Genomic DNA, 15,780 nt, shown 5'->3' with positions numbered 1-15,780 from the left:
AGGGATCATGTCCAGCTGGCTCAGCACCGGAGGCAGGCCCAGGGCTCAGAGCATGACTCAGACGTCTCTCCTTGAATCAGCTTTGCTTGCAAGGCTCCAGAAATAACCATGCTGCCAGGTTCTTACTATACTTCCACCTCGGTTACAGGCTACAGACGCAGGTTTTGCGTGTCCCCGGAGTCAGGATTCTGTTTCTACGTATCAGTGTGTACGTATAAGTGGGGGAGTTTCTTTCTCCCTAAAAACCTTTATTATTTCATGACTGGCATGTGTTGGGGTGAAGGACGTGCTGTAATCCCCCTCTCGTGGCCTTGGTCTCATAGAGAGGCCCGAGCGAGGAGACCTGACTGGGCCCTCGGCTTCATCCAGATGGCTGGGCGTACCACCTGTGGGAACACACGTCATGACCTGGGAGCCTGCTGACGTCAGTTTGGGCCCTTTGCAGCCAGGCCGACCTGGGTTCACATCCCTTCTCTGCCACTTGTGTGTTGGGTGACCTTGGCAAAATTTTATGTTTTTTGAAGTGAGATCTGTTTAAGCTACATATATATGTATATTTATATACTTGCATATTTATGTATATATAGAGGAGTCTGTATGCACATAATTACATGAACGTGTATGTATATGAAAGGACACATACACACAAATGTAAATATGGGAATGTATTTACCTATATTTTTTTCTCCCGGACATCTTTATTTGCAAAGAAAATAATCGGCATGCCCATTTCAAAATGTGCTACGATACCTACCCATTAAAGACTTAGAGGAATAGAAAGTGATAAAAATCACAATAATCCTCTAACTCCAGCCACAGTTTGGGATGAGGGAAGAAATGTGATGGCACTGAGTAAGGCCTACAGGGTCTCCCTGAGGGGTCTCTGATCCACCGTTCCTTAGGATTCATTGTCAGAAAGAGTCAACCAAGCTGCCAATACCTGGATAGTTACTTAACTTCTTGAAGTATAAATGGATGAAAAGTGTTGTGTGTGTAAGCAAAAATGAAGGTGTTTAATAGATGCTTATCCAGACTATTTTAAGCCCATAAGCAAATTAGGCAATAAGTGGACATTCATTCAAAGCCAAGCAATTACTGGGGCACCTGGCTGGCACAGTTGGTAGAGCACACAACTCTTGATCTCAGGGTTATGAGCTCAAGCTCCATGGTGGATGTGGAGCCTATTTTAAAAAATTAATTAAAAAAATAAAAGCCAAGTAATTGCTAACAACAACAACAACAACCCAAGACAAGAAATTAAACCAGAACTTCTCAGTATTTGTCCTTGCACACAACATGACCTTGGCCGGGCTCTTAACCCTTGGACTGTTGGCGTTCTCCTTCTTTGGAGTGACGGCGACTAGCACACTCACTTCGTGGGCTTTTTCCACCAGGATTGAGTAAGCTAAAACTACACACTGGTCTCACTGTGTGAGATAGAAGGTAGGAAAACACTAATAGAGGCCTGCTGAAAGTACCAGAAATAAGATTGGGGTCATCAGAGTGGCCTCCACAGGGACTGTCTCCCAGCAGGGAACACTAAGTCCCAGAAATGGAAAGTGATTTGCTTGAGGTCACACAGCAAGTTAGAGGTAGAGCCCAGACTACCACCCAGGGCAGACATAGACACGGGAAATGATGAGTGAAGCCTCTCTTCAAATCCTTCATGGAGACACAGGTGTTGTGAGCACACCATGGGCTCAGGTCTGGTTTTTTTTTTTTAAAGATTTATTTTTATTTGTTTATGATAGACATAGAGAGAGAGAGAGAGGCAGAGACACAGGCAGAGGGGGAAGCAGGCTCTATGCCGGGAGCCCGATGCGGGACTTGACCCCAGGACTCCAGGATCGTGCCCTGGGCCAAAGGCAGGCGCGAAACCACTGAGCCACCCAGGGATCCCCCTCAGGCCCAGTTTTGAATCCCAACTTGGTCACTTTTTTCCAGGTGGCCCTGGGCAATTCGGTTTGCTTCTTAGAGCCTCAGTTTTCACATCTGAAAAATGGGGATGGTTGTCCTTTCTTCCTTGGCTGTGGCAGAGGGAGAATGAGATCTGTAATGCTAGCTGTTACTAGAATCACAGTAGTGACGTTTATGTCACTTTTATCTTGAGCCCAGACAAAGCTCAACAGTCCTGTGGTCTGGTCCCTCCTCTCTCCCTGGCAGGAGCAATAGCTAATGTTCCTAAAGCACTTACTGTGTACTGGGCTCTGTGTGAAGTGCTTTCCATGCATTTTTTCCACCTCATTCTAACAGCAACCTTTTAAGATGCACGTTCATGCTCTCCCCACTTCTCAGATGAAGAAACTGAGACACAAGGAGGGGAAGTAGTTGCTGGAGGTCACACGACTGCTTAGTGTCTGGGAAAGGATGTGGGCAGATAGTCTGACCTTGGGCAGCGAGCATAGGTTAACTCCTCAGCTGTCTTGCTCCCTTTCGAGGGAGTGGAAGGGAGAGAGGCATATGCGGTTTTCCCATGTGAGGCTCTCATGAATTCTGAGATGCTGGGCCCGCAGCTCTCCAAGGCGCCTCTGTGTGACTGAAGTCCTGGGCTGGGTGCGTGGGAGTGTGGGCAGGGCAGGGCCTACTGACTGTCATGTCCCTACAGCGGCTGTGGAGGCCTGCGTCCTGCATGGGCTGCGGCGGCGGGCGGCTGGCTTTCTGCGCAGCAACAAGATTGCAGCTCTCTTCATGAAAGTGGGCAAGAACTTCCCGCCGGCCGAGGAGCTGAGCCACAAGGTGCAGGACCTGGAGCAGCTGATTGAGAGCACGTGAGTATGGAGCATGGGGTATGGGCAGGGCACGCCCTGCAGAGGACAGTCCCCCTGACTCCACGTTCCTCCCTGAGCTCTGCAAGAACCCATGCCTCCTGCCAGTTCCTCTCTCCGGTTTCCTTTCTGCTCCCCAAACCTGCCAGATTGTTTCCTACCCCAGGGCCTTTGCACATGTTCTACCCACCACCCGGTTCCCATACTTCATTTTCCGTGGCTAGTTTCTTGTCATCTCAGGCTTTGCCCCAGTTAAGGATAAATTCCAACCCTCACCCAATTTTTCTTTTAGATCACTTATTTACTTACTTCCCTGTGGTTATCACCACCTCTAATTACTCTTTCATTTGTTTCCTTGATTCTTGTCTATCTTCCCCGCTTAACTCTGAACTCCTGGGAACAGGCAACTAACATCTGTTACTCCCCATCCCAGTGCCTGGACAGTGCCTAGAAATGTTCAAGACACGATTGTTGAATGCATAAAGTGGCTTTTGGGAGCCAGACCCCATTCTGAATGCAGGAAGACCAAAGTTTAATCAAAGCAGTATGGTCTCTGTCTGCATGGACCAGGTGTCACATTGAGGCCACCATTGAAGGGGAGCCTTGACTTCACTCACATGTCTTAAGAGCTGATTATGTTTGCTGGGGGAGGCTCATGGCCTGAGTATGTGTACCTGAGCACCTTCCACCAGAGCCTCGCCAGAGTCCTAATTGTTCAGCCAAAGCCTTGATCTGGAGCCTGGTCAGGGATGCCAAATAGGTTTCAGCTCCAGTTGTTGCTAGAGGCTGCCCAAAGGACCTTGTTGTGAAAGATTCTAGAGCTACTCTTGGGTTTCACAGGAAAGAATGCTCAGATTGATTAGATGGCACGAGACAGGAGAAAGAAGCACGCATGCCATGTTTGCCTTCTCTGCCATGGGTGTTCCTTCCACTTCACTGGATGGGCAATGGCCCTTGCCTTGCCTTTCAGGCCATACCAGCCCAGAGCTGCTGGCCAGAACTGTGTGATGGGCAGGGCTGTGGATTTTACATTGCCAACTCCCATTAGGAATCCCAAGTGACTCCTCAGCCACTTGGTTTTCAGGTGTCTTCCAGTCCATCTGCTAAATTTCCAGGTGTTTGCTGAGAACTTCTTAAAGGGGTGGATGTCCATCGGCCTTCCATGATATTGGGAGTGACTTTCTAATGGAGGAATTAGAGATACCCATGCCAGTTGGTAAGGGAGAGCCATTCCTTCATTCATGCAACCACTTATCCATGACAGGGAGAGGGGAGAGAGGGGGAGGGAAGAGAGAGAGAGAGAGAGAGAGAGAGAGAGAGAGAGAGAAGAGAAGAGAAGAGAAGAGAAGAGAAGAGAAGAGAAAGAAGAGAAGAGAAGAGAAGAGAAGAGAAGAGAAGAGAAGAGAAGAGAGAGAAGGGAAGGGAAGGGAGGGGGAGGGGAAGGGAAGGGAGGGGGAGGGAAGGGTAGGGTAGGGTAGGGTAGGGTAGGGAAGGGTTTTCCCATGTGAGGCTCTCATGAATTTTGAGATGCTGGGCCCACAGCTCTCCAAGGTGCCTCTGTGTGACTGAAGTCCTGGGCTGGGAAGGGAAGGGAAGGGAAAGGGAAAGGAAGGGAAGGGAAGGGAATCACTATGAGAATCCGGCTTACCCATCAACAGTGTATGAAAGTGTATTTCCCTGCATCTTCATGCTTGTTGGGTATTATGATTCCTCCAACTCTTTGCCCACTTGCCAGGAGCAATAAGGGCTCTTTTGTTGTTTTGGTTGCCATTCCCTTCATTTCCTTGAGAGGTTGCTGTTTGCATATTGGTCCTGTTGGATTTCCTCTTTTGTGAATATTCATCCTTCTTCTTTACTGGTCTTGAAGGTGAAATCAGATCCAGGGCCTCCAGGAGAATGTGCGGAAGCTGCCGAAGCTGCCCAACCTGTCCCCACTAGCCATCAAGCACCTGTGGATCCGCACTGCCTTGTTTGAGAAGGTGCTGGACAAAATTGTGCATTACCTGGTGGAAAACAGCAGGTGAGCCAGAAAGACCAGACGCCTGGGTGTGCTCTGCCGCCACCTGCTGGCCTTCTTGGAAATTGCGCCCTGTTGCACAAAGCACCTTTCGTTTCTCCCCCTTGATATGCACTTGACTTGGAAGAAATTACATGAAGGCCATCTGGATGTTCGTCTCCGAATTAGCCTAGTTTAGGACCTTGGGACAATTCAGGTGCTTACTGGCAACGCCGGATCTCCAGATTAGGAGTGGGGTGTAGGATCCTGCAATCTTAGGCATCTTTCTTCTCCCATGAATTAAGCCTACTGTCTTCTTACTAACCATGGCCCTAGAGGAGTCATTTAGCTTCTCTGTGTCTCTCCTCTCATTTGGTAAGTGGGACAGGGATCGCTGCCATTCTGGAGAAGAGGTGAGAAGGGAAGATAGTGAGTCCACAGCATTTTGGAAATTTATAATGATACTTTCTTACATTTTTTTTTTTCTAGCTCAGATCAACTTGGTGTAAATGTTTTGTAGTATGAGCCCTCTTGGCAAGCATTTATCCATCCATTCATTCTTCCAACAAATATTTAATGAGCACCTAGCAAGTGCCAGGCACTAACCTTAGATGTTGGGGATACATTGGTCTTTTTTTTTTTTTTTAATTTTTATTTATTTATGATAGTCACACAGAGAGAGAGAGAGAGAGAGAGAGAGAGAGAGAGAGAGAGGCAGAGACAGAGGCAGAGGGAGAAGCAGGCTCCATGCACCGGGAGCCCGACGTGGGATTCGATCCCGGGTCTCCAGGATCGCGCCCTGGGCTAAAGGCAGGCGCCAAACTGCTGCGCCACCCAGGGATCCCGATACATTGGTCTTAACTGTCATGTTCAAAGCTTGGATGTTATGCTAAGGGATAGGGAAGCTGGGGAAGAATGTAAAATCTGAGACTCTTCACGACCAGTACTCCTTTCCAGCCAGAAGGAGAGGGAGAGAGAGAATATCAAGGAAATACATGAGAATCTCCTCATCTCTTGGTATATGAAAGTGCCTATTTAACCACATCCTCACATAAAATGGGTATTATGATTATCTTTCATTCTTTGCCTGTTTGCCTGGAAAACATATCTGAAAGTATAGAACAAATCCTTCTCTTCATGAACCTCACATCGTAGCAGGGAAAACAGGTAACTAGTAATTGGGATAATATATGATGAATATTCCAAACTAGGTGGGTGGTGTTTAATTTACTCTGGGTGGTCAGAGAAAGTGTCCTGGAATACATGGCAGTTAAGCTTCCATTTGAAGTGCCTGTAGGCATTAACTGGGTAAAGATGTAGGGGAAAGAGTGTTTCTAGCAGAGGGAAGCAGGTGCAAAGGCCAGGAGACAGGAGAGGAACTGGAAGAAATCCAGGCTCTGGAGTCCAATTACACCTTCTCGTGAATTATGACAAGTCTCTGCTCTGTGCCCTAACGTGGGTTCAGGGCCTCTGTAGTTACTGCCTTTGGTCTATGACCTTGTGTTTTCCGCTGAATAAATCAGTCAAAAGGAATTAGTGATTTATTTCAGCAATAACGCCAACCTCTTTATTTATTAAACTTCTTATTTTTTTTTTTTACATTCACACAGAAGTTGTAACATTAGTACAGAGTCTCCCCTACCCTTAGTGATAACATCCTCCATAACCTGCACTGTACCTTCATAACCTATGAAGGTATGTTCTGTGTTATATGGAAGAGGTTTTGGTTCAAGAAAAATTCAGGTCTCCCCACTGGCTGTGGGGTAGGGACACTAGAAACAACACAAGTGTTTCTTTTTCAATTTAAACGTTTTTATTCCAGAGCAGAGGTTGATAAACTATAGCTCGTAGACCTAATCTAGCTTTCTTCACGTTTGGCAAACAAAATCCTATTGGACCCTAGCCTTACTGATTCATTTGCCAGTCATTTATGGCTGCTTTTGTGCTACAGTGACAAACTGAGTACTTGTGACAAAATCTTACGCTCTTCAAAACTGAAAATATTGTCTAGCCCTTTACAGAAAAAGGTTCTTGACCCTTGGTTTAGAGAAAAATCTCTTCATCACTGTCCATCACAGTCCTGGCTCTCTAATCAAGCCAGCAACATGATATACTTGACTCTGTTCTAACTACAATTAACTGTTCTTTGCTCTGATCTTTCTTCAAATAGAACCTATCCTGCCATTGCCTTTGAAGAAACTTCCCCAGATGGCCTTTTGAGTTCTTTGCCTCTCTTAGTTATTGTGGCCCATGCCAGGCATACAAAACTAAGACATTTCTTGTGGTCATGTGGAATGGTGACTACCTCAGACTTTGAACTCTAACCAGTTTAACATTTCTCTTGATTTGAAAACAGGTTTTCTTTTAAAAGAGTATTTGGTCAGAAAATCTCTCTACTAACTCAGAGATTAATATTGTAATGGAGACTAACCAGGGAGCCAGAGCTGCTAAGGTAAAAAAATTGGCTGAAGGTCTGACAGCCATTCCTGCTGCAGTGCCACCGCCTACTTCTGGCCAGTCTGACAGGCTCCTTCAGGCTTCAGAGAATCCTGTGCGTTCACATTTCAGCAGAACCTGGACACTGGCCAGCCGGTGCCACTTGTTCTTGTTCTGCCTGAGATCTATTAACTACAGCATGTGCTCCTTCTTCCCTGTCCACTTCCATATTCTTGGCAATTACCCCCGTCCTGTTTATAAACCACTGTAATTCATCTACAAGCTTAGGAAATGTTTGAGAGTGGAAAGTATACTGACGAGAATTGAGTAAATGCAAGTCAAGACACACTGCACTCTATTAGCTGGGTGACTTCAAATAATTTGATTTACTTTTCTAGGCCTAAACATCACCACCCTGCATTTAATAGTCATTTAACAATAACGCTTATATCTTGGCTCCATTAATCAGCAGGAAATAGGCAAGTGTTTATTTTTCTTCCTTGCAATGATTCTTTAATACTGCATGACTAAATTTTAGAGAAAAGCAAAGAATAAGTAAATAAGGCCACTCTGCTAATTACCAACAGAGCTGGGATAAATATCCACTCCTCCCAGCTTTAAAATCCCTACTCCACCACCACCACCCCGATCCATCCAGTTTATCTGTAGCAACTGACCCTAAAACAACATGATCAGAGTTCTGATATCTGAGACTGCAGGAAGGCCCCAAGTGTAGCCCTGACTCAGTCTCACTGAGACAGCAGGGAGAGAGCAAGCAAACTGGGCTCTTTACCTCTGGATTAGGTCTTTGTAAACTGAACTCTGTGTCACAAAACAGTTATAATAATTAAACGAGTTGCAAGAATATCAAGTAATAGAAATGGGAAAGGAAAATAATACATCATTTTTAAGCATGAATGTAAGTAAGCCAGTGGCAGTCTATAATTTAATTGACTGGGACTTGGTTTTTCCACTACTGGGAATACATATTTTCATATTCTACATAACCATGGCTAAATGAGGACAAAAATTGTTCCTTGATTTATGACTCCAGGTCATTTGTAGATTCCTGTCTGATTTTCTCTAATGATTAATGCTTTTCACAAGGATGGGTTCCCAGAAAGACTGTTTTTTTATGAAGTCCTAGACCCAAAAAACTAGTTCACCATTTACCTTGGTTTAGAATTTTCATTTACATGTTGTTCTTAGTTTTCCATTTGTCCTGAATTTTAGTCTTACCCAATCTATAACTAAGAGAAATTGCATAGAGAAAATACTGTAGAAAGATTAAAAGAAAGGATGTTTTTTTAATATGATTTTTTAAAAAATCCATCGACCTGTTTTTGCAAGATTGTCAACTTATTGTGCAATGCTTTTCTGACTTCAGTATCCATGAGATTCTAATTCAGTAAGTCTGGGATTGGGCCCAGGAATTTGAGTTTTTAACAAGCATCCAGATGGCAGCAGGCAGATCATTGGACCACACTGTGGAATAACCTTTAATTGATTACTGTATCGTTAATATCCTACAGGGTGGCACGGTGCTAGGTACTTAGTAATAAATTAATTGAATGGATAATCAAAAGGGCTAAGGAGAAATGAAACAATGTGAGGTGTTCCTTTATTCACTCAGTGATTCATTTTTCAGCCCTCAATGAGTGGCTATCATGTACTGAACTTTATAGTATTGTTTGTGTGTGTGCATAGATACAATACATGTATGGACACTATAACTAGAAAAGGCACTTTATGCATACTCTATGCTTCCAAAGAGCATGAGATCTAGTGAAGGTTTTGAGAAACAAAAAATGTCATCTCAAGGTAATATTTAGGTGTTATTAAGGTGATGAGTGTGCAGAGAAGTTACAACAATAAAAATAGAAAAAAATAATGTCTTACCTTTTATATAACTGTTATATTAAATGAGCTATGTGAAAATAAGCTGGTAAGTTGTGAAAGGCCATATATATGGAAATAATAAGATTTATAAATCTCTACCCCCTTTATAGAGATGGCAAGGTCTCCCCATCCCCATTGAGTGTGTTGACCAGATGCCTCAGCTTATCTTCCTTACTCCGCAGGGTAGCGAATTAGATATCTCTGTCTGAATTTCCATCAAACGAAGTATATGTTGCCTGTTTCTGAGGCTTGAAATCTGCAGGACTGAGGCTCTGTGCTAATGATGTGCAACCTGAACTTTAAAATGTTTTACAAACTATAGTAGCTATTAAATAATTACTTGAACTTCTGGAAGTAATAAAAACCCCTGTCTTGAGATTCCTGAACAGAGTTTATCTCTTTACTAAGTATGTAAAATAATACTGTGGTAGGATAATCCTTAAAAATTGCTTCACTGTATCCTTGTTATTTGAGCACTATACATATATTTTTACCAATATTCAGAAAAGAGTGTATGAACTTTTTTCCTAGATTCCTGCAAGATCCAAACTTTACATGACAGTGGACTTCAATAATATTCATGAACTTGCATGAGGTTCATGGAAAGCAGCACATTGAAAATTCTGTGATGAATTACTAGGAGTTTTGGTTGACAAATACTTTCGTACATTTTTCCCTTTGAGATGTAGTATTATTTGGTTTGTGCGATATGTGATTCAAAATAATGAGAAGTGAAAGAAAAAAGGTGAATCCTCTATGTATTAATCAAGGGGTCATCTAGACTATATATCCAACATGACGTTTCCCACACAGTGTGTCTAGTTCTTCAATTGCTACTTGATTTCTTGGTGAGTGTGTCTTCATGTGAGAAAATACAAAAAGCAGAAAAAAAAACTATTTATCTTGGCAGCAAGTACCGTGAACTATGAATTCAGTGAGTCCTAAATATATAGAATCAGAATTGAATACAGCCAACCTAATGGTCTGTTTTGAGAAACATCAGTCCTTTTGTCCCTTATCCTATACGTAAGGCACACTAAATTATTCGGTGTCTCCAAATACTTTCCATGTAGAGTCTGTATTTTGAGACACTTGATGGCTAGGAGATTTTAGGAGCCTTTAACAGGAATATGATGTAAAAATAAAACAAATTCAAGTTAGGAAAATGTTGGGAGTCTGCTCAGAACACCATCAGCATCGCATCCTGTCCTGGCAGTCCGCGTGGAGCTGCAGCTGAGTCCACTGCATGGAAAAGCTCCTCAGTCCAGGCATGCTCCACTTCCAACTTAAACTAAATGTATTAGAACAATATAATGCCTCTAAAAGCAGATTGCACCTTACAGTCTTCGTTCTCAAGGAGTTTAAACATGTCTTAAGAAAGGGTGATGCCTCTTTGGGATTTATGATTATTACTCGTGGGCTTTATTGCTCATTCTGGTTTCCCACTGAACACCCGCATCACATCCACCGCTGAGCATCCAGAGGCAGGCTCGTCGCTTCAAGTTGCTTTGACAATCATTAATCCTAGAGTCTGACTCCATTGTTCTGCATGTATTACATAGAACTTCTATGGAACATCAAACATATTTATTGATAGGAGAAAATTGTGTCTTTATGAGCGTTTCTGTAATGAAACAGGATGAGGGATGTGGAAAGTCACTGGCAGTTTCAGTCCAAGAGGCTCTCTTCAGGAAGAGAAAAATGGAAATGTTTTTATGAACGTGAAATAAAACTCTAAAAATGATGAGATGCTCTTCTAATACCCACTATTCAATAATAGATAGTCATAGTGTCCTTTGTGAATGAAGAGGGCACTGCAGATTCTTTCCGGTTGCCGCAAGTGTTAAGTGTTCACAGTTAGAAGCAATGAACATTACACACCTCTCCCCGTGTTTCCTCACAGCCTGGACAGTGACTACTCTCACAGATGTTAAGACCCTTTCTGTGGTTGTTAGAAGGATACTGATTACTGATTTAGGGAGAAGTTCTTAATCTCTTCCTGCATCCCGGTCCCTTCCCTTGACAGACATCAGTGCAAGTGAAACAGGGTCTTAAGTTTAATACCATTGACAAGATAACCCTCCCTCTCTGGAGCAGTGGCTCACCATAAGGCTATTACCTTGTTGGCCATGTACCATATCTCTTTGCTGCCTGCTAATGCTTTGCTCCTTTCTTTTCTTTTCTCTTTTAATTTGCATTTAGAAGAGCTAGCAACCTCACTTGGCAAAGCTAACTGCTGATGTAGCTAACGATAAAGCACTATGGCATCACTTGAATGTCAAAAATTAGAAGAAAATAAAGAGCTAACATGTATTACCGTATTACTTATTTTTCCAAAAGCCAGAGCCTACTTTAATTTTGCCAAAATTGTGTTGGAGAGTTACTTCAGTGTGGGCTAGGTCCTAGCATTTGAATTATATGGAAAGGTCAAATTAGAAAACTACAGGGGGTCCGAAGGAGTTGATTGAGAATAAAGACTGTCAATGCGAAATATAGGGACACTTGGAATACACCACAGCAAGAGAGGGCTTAATATTTTACTTTGCTTAGTTTAAAATCGGAAGAAATCAGTTTAGATAGACACAGCTTTTCTATAAAGGATGTTACGGAAGCCAAACCTCCCAATATACTAGGTAAGGATGAGTATGGTTATGTAAGTATCCTAATTATGTACCTGCCCAAAGTGAAAGATTAGGTTAGTTAATGGACAACAGAGTGATTTCACATAGTTCTTCCCTTTAAGGGACTTATAGTCTACTTCAATCCTTTTGTGTTCTGAAATATGTACATCCTTCTTTCTCTGCAGTAGGCCTTGCTAGTCTAAACATGTCTATGAATTCAGCAGCTTCTTCTCCCTAGAGGACTGGAGAATATGACACAGAGTAGGAATCTGAAATTCCAAAGATGACTTTATAGCTCCCAGACAAATGGAGCTTTCTACTAGAACTTTAAAATTAAGGAAAACCGGGATCCCTGGGTGGCGCAGCGGTTTGGTGCCTGCCTTTGGCCCAGGGCGCGATCCTGGAGACCCGGGATCGAGTCCCACGTTGGGCTCCCGGTGCATGGAGCCTGCTTCTCCCTCTGCCTGTGTCTCTGCCTCTCTCTCTCTGACTATCATAAATAAATAAATAAATAAAATTTTAAAAAAATAAAATAAAATAAAATTAAGGAAAACCATGCAAGGCTGATGATGCTAACTCTATTTGTTGAAAACAAGCTATCTCTTCTCCTCCCCATCCCCCCTTTCTCTATGTGTATGATTCAGGTAAGATTAGTGTCAAAATCAGTGAATGTCAAAGTTGATGTAAAAATCTTTAAAACTAAGAATTATTTTAATTCACCCACCTTATATGCTCTCTATACTTCCTGCCTCCTTGAGGATTTTATCATTCATTTCCCTTCTATATCTTAAACATTAAGTTCTCAGAATGTTGCAACTTCAACATTTTCAAGTCTCTCTCATCTTATGGGAAATAACCCAAAATACCACCTTGGCCCTACATATCTTCACAGAAGTCCTCTTCTTTCCATTGTCAAGTATCTTAAAGAGTTGTTTTACTCAAAGTTTATACTTCTTTACCTTTTGTGCATTCATCTCAGTATAATATGGAATTTAGGCCCACCAATTTCACTCTTCCAACCATTGACCTCTATGTTGCTAAAGCCAAAACACACATTTTTCATCGTCCTTCTTGTTTTCTTTGTGATGTTTCGTTTCTGAAAATCTCTTAGCTTCCAGTACACTATACTTTCTTGCTTTTTTTCTACTGTTTCTTTTCCTCTGTTCTTTATTTTTTTCTCTGTTTCAGTGGATACTTTTATTGATTTAATAGATCACCAACTTTGTCTCCCTACCTGCCTACAATTGGAATTTCATCTTATTTCCATGCTGAGTAGTGAAACAATGACACAGCTGTAATCAGAATAAGCTACTTCAAAAAGAGAAGCCAACACAGCTCATTTTCTTCTAGCAAGCAAAATATAAATATATGCACTCTAGAATGCACAATGGTTTAGTCACTAAGAAATTCAAATGGGATCCTGAAGAATGTAGGCAAATCCAGGGTGCAGTAAAGAGGAGCTGAGATGCTGTGCGCCTCTTTAAGGGTTCCTGGTACTGCATCTCTTGGCCACTAGCTGAATTTTGACATGAGGGAAGATTTTAGCTAATGCCAAGGAGAGATGCAGCAAGTGCTAGGTTGACTTAGGGGCTGTGCACAGGAACCAAAAGGCAGGAAAGTACTAAACACTGCTAAGAGCATCCACCCCAGGAAGGACTGGACCTTCCAAAAGCTCTAAACTCGCACCACCCCCAGTGCTCACATGGCTGACTTTATCCTCTGTGTTCCATTTGGCACAGCAAGTGGCAGTGTCTCCACCACCTATGATGGTGATGCAGCCCCTGGCGGTGGCTTTCACCACCTCATCCATGAGGGCTTTGGTTCCTCGGGCAAAAGCTTCCCATTCAAATATGCCCACAGGTCCATTCCCCATGGTCTGCTTAGCCTGAGCAACTGCCTCAGCATATTTCTTGCTGCTCTCAGGACCATGGTCCAAGCCCATCCAGCCAGCAGGTATGCCAGAGGCCACAGTGGCTTGGCCAGTGTTGGCATGCTCATCAAACTTTTCAGCAGTGACGAAGTCAACTGGCAAGGTAATTTTCACACCATTCTTCTCAGCTTTGGACATCAGGTCTTTGACGATCTTGGCTCCCTCTTCATCAAACAGAGGAGTCCCAATCTCCATGTTGTTGAGCACCTTCAGGAAGGTAAAAGCCATTCCACCACCAATAATCATCTCATTGACTTTGTCCAGCATATTACTGATCAGCTGGATCTTGTCTGCAACTTTAGCTCCACCCAGGATGGCCAGGATGGGTCGCTCTGGGCATTCCAAGGCCTATTTCAGCTCCTTCTTCATCAAGAAACCTCCGGCCTTCTGTGGCAGACTGACTCCCACCATGGAGCTGGGGGCTCAGTGAGCAGTGCCAAAAGCATCATTGACATAGACATCTCCTAGCTTGGAAAGTGAAGCTTGGAAGGCTTCTATTTTGACTGACTCAGCTTTAATCTTATTCCCAGAAGCATCTTTTCCCTTCCCTTCTTCCTCCACATGAAAGCAAAGGTTCTCCAGCAGGATGACAGACCCAGCAGCTGGGTCAGCACAAGCTTTCTCCACTTCTTGGCCCACACAGTCCTTTAAGAATAAAACATCCTTGCCCAGCACAGACTTAAGTTCTATAGCAGCTGGCCCCAAAGAATACTTGTCTGGCATGGGGACACCATCAGGCCGGCCCAGATGGCTCATAAGAACTGACTTGGCTCCATTGTCCAAGCAGAATTTGATACTTGGGATGGCAGCCTTGATTCTCTGGTTGGTTGTTATCTGGTTGTTCTTCATAGGAACATAGGCTCTTCATAGGTTGAAGTCCACTCTCATGACGACCCACTTGCCCTTCACGTCGAGCTTGTTCAGAGTCAGCCTGTTAGAAAGTGACATCCTGGCAATAGAAGGGCTGCGAGGCTGAGAGCTTAAACAGCGGAGAAGAAAGCAGCCTGCGTGTGCTCCAACCTCGTGCGGAATGCCGAGAGCTCCTCTGTTCTTTATTTTTTTTTTTTAAACATTTTATTTTTTTATTTTTTTTTTTAATTTTTATTTATTTATGATAGTCACAGAGAGAGAGAGAGAGGCAGAGACACAGGCAGAGAGAGAAGCAGGCTCCATGCACCGGGAGCCCGACGTGGGACTCGATCCCGCGTCTCCAGGATCGCGCCCTGGGCCAAAGGCAGGCGCCAAACCACTGCGCCACCCAGGGATCCCTCCTCTGTTCTTTAAATGTCAGTGTTTTCCCAGGTCTTCTCCAAGCCTGTTAACTTTTTTTTTTCTTTTTTTTTTCTCCATTCTCCTTGGGTGATTCTATTTATATTCATGGCTTCAAGCATAACCTGGAAAGCTATGATATCCAAATATGTATTTTACGTTCTATCTGGATAATAAACCCATAAGATCCTATGTTATCAATCATTCAGAAAAAAATAAGATATTCGTGGACATTTTAGTTGACTTTTATGGTGTTTAGGAGTTAAGATAGTAGTGATAAGCACAATGATAGTATTGAGAGAGGACTCGTTTTAAGTCTTGAGTCAGTCATGACCTTGAGTAAATTGCTTTAATTATAAGCCTTGTATATACTTCATTTGTTTGTTTTTTTAATTTTTATTTATTTATGATAGTCACAGAGAGAGAGAGAGAGAGAGGCAGAGACATAGGCAGAGGGAGAAGCAGGCTCCATGCACTGGGAGCCTGATGTGGGATTCGATCCCGGGTCTCCAGGATCGCTCCCTGGGCCAAATGCAGGCACCAAACCACTGTGCCACCCAGGGATCCCTATATACTTCATTTGTAGAATGAAGTACGCACTTCATAAGATTTCCATGAGGATGAAGTGAGATCATAATTGTGAAGAGCCTGGCACATAGATAGTTCACAGTAAGTAGTAGCCCTTATTGTAATAAAATGATCTCTTGAACAAGTTTCACTTCTAATTGTAGAAAGCCAAAGTAGCACTCTGAGCCCAATCAGGAGACAAAAACAAAACAAAACAAAACAAACAAACAAACAAAAACATGTAGTAGGTTAAAGCAGAACAGTTTAATACAAAGAATTACTGTTACTCTGACAAAC

General features: G+C 43.1%; 2 protein-coding genes, 1 long non-coding RNA gene and 1 pseudogene across 3 annotated transcripts in view; 2 read left to right on the top strand and 2 right to left on the bottom strand.

Moving 5' to 3' along the window:
- Positions 1–15,780, bottom strand: part of LOC140597372 (uncharacterized) — a 340,786-nt gene that overhangs the window by 218,190 nt on the left and 106,816 nt on the right. The window lies entirely within an intron of this gene.
- The window catches only part of LOC140597388 (piwi-like protein 1), a 125,207-nt gene that overhangs the window by 22,643 nt on the left and 86,784 nt on the right, over positions 1–15,780 (top strand). The gene's annotated exons all lie outside the window — the stretch shown is intronic.
- The window catches only part of LOC140597381 (uncharacterized), a 54,471-nt gene continuing 43,324 nt past the window's right edge, over positions 4,634–15,780 (top strand). The window contains exon 1 of the long non-coding RNA XR_011999231.1: positions 4,634–4,785. This is a non-coding gene — a long non-coding RNA (uncharacterized lncRNA). The remainder of the gene's footprint in view (positions 4,786–15,780) is intronic.
- On the bottom strand, positions 5,449–15,715 carry LOC140597374 (phosphoglycerate kinase 1 pseudogene; annotated as a pseudogene).

Source organism: Vulpes vulpes, unplaced genomic scaffold (assembly GCF_048418805.1).
Source record: "Vulpes vulpes isolate BD-2025 unplaced genomic scaffold, VulVul3 u000000698, whole genome shotgun sequence".
Lineage (NCBI taxonomy): Eukaryota > Metazoa > Chordata > Mammalia > Carnivora > Canidae > Vulpes > Vulpes vulpes.
This window is presented reverse-complemented; position numbering and strand designations above follow the sequence as displayed.